Source organism: Branchiostoma belcheri, unplaced genomic scaffold (assembly GCF_001625305.1).
Source record: "Branchiostoma belcheri isolate BF01 breed outbred unplaced genomic scaffold, Haploidv18h27 scaffold433, whole genome shotgun sequence".
In the NCBI taxonomy this organism is placed as follows: domain Eukaryota; kingdom Metazoa; phylum Chordata; class Leptocardii; order Amphioxiformes; family Branchiostomatidae; genus Branchiostoma; species Branchiostoma belcheri.
In genome coordinates, this window is record NW_017804058.1 from 19,429 (window position 1) to 20,988 (window position 1,560).

The window sequence follows — 1,560 nt, forward strand, 5'->3', positions numbered from 1 at the left end:
AAAAAAAGCCCGGTCTAGGTAGGGTTAAACTGAAATGTAGTTCTAAAACCAATTCAAAACTTATTTTTTACTTGTGAGCATTCAACAATGTAACCGAAAAACCAACCAACCAACCAACCAACCAACCCAAGAACCAACCGATCAATAAAAAATCAACTAACAAATAAACAAACATATAACCCATCTGTTTGGAAATCACCTGTTATTTTCAAGACCCTTGCTCTCTGTAACATCTGCAAACTAAAAAGTGGACATTTTACAAGTCTTTCACTAATTCTGTGGTCTCTACAAACTCCGCCGGGAGGCGTGCCTACACTGCTACTGTCCTTGCTTCAACGACACTCCAGGCGTACCCATGTCATTAGGCGTTTGTGGTTATGTGGTGTAACAGTTGAATTTCATTATAAGTAAACCCCAATTATGTTGTTTTGATTTTGTATATCTATTTATTTGTCCACGTGATTAGCATATCTCTTTTTAATCATTTTATAAAGATGGAACTTGAGTTCGACGCCATCTTGTATATATGTATTTCTGTTTTTGCTGTTTTAATAAAAAAACAACAGTAGTGCAGTAAGCTATTGGTAGAGTTTATGGTATTTGGTACGTGGGTGGAAAAATAAAGGACAATATGGATATTTATTTACGAGTTTTGCAGACATGTCATCTCGACCAAAACTTCTGTAATTCATACTGGTGTAAAAAATCATTATAGTATTCAAGGTCACCCAAGGATACGACAGTAGCTTTGCTACATGTTAACATTCATGTCAATAATATCACCAGGGTCCATAATATCGCCACCTTGAGAAATAGTGTGCTTTAAGATATTTTTTACTGCAACATACTTTTGGTATGCACTCCTGTACACCTCAAATGTACATACCTAGGGTATGTTGCAGTAAAAATATCTTGAAGCACACTATTTCTCAAGGTGGCGATATTATGGACTATGGTGATATGATGGACACGGATGTTACATGTCCACACAAAAATGATAGCGGACTTGTACTGTCCATGAAATTGTTTGTATCTATAGAAAAGTGTTTTTTTTATCTGTTGCGAGGCACTCACGGAAAGGCTTGTTCTGCCGCTTTATTGTGAATGACCGCAGGTGACCCCGAATTGGAACGTGGGTTCGATTCTAATTGCCTGAACACGATCGAACACTGTTCGGATTCTATGAAATGTGGGAACTTTGCAGCCCAGATTTTACCACCGTGTTCATTCATGCCTTGTATAGTTTAGTATTACTTCATTAGCTCCTTTAAACAGACAGCATTTATTATTCCTTTTTCAAATGACATTGAACCCAGCATAAATGAACATAAAAGTTTACAGTAGATTGGGTTATTTGATTCGAGTGTAATTCAATGCTATTTGGCAGCCAGGTTTTGAGTTATTGTGCTCGCTGATAGTAACGTTATACCGTGCAAAAGTGGAAGTCGATGTATTGATTGAAGTAGAAACTGATTCTCTATACGCTGCAGTTTTCACGCATTCCGCATAGAGTCGTGGCTGCAATGATATTTCCCTATAACGCTGCAACCTAATATATAT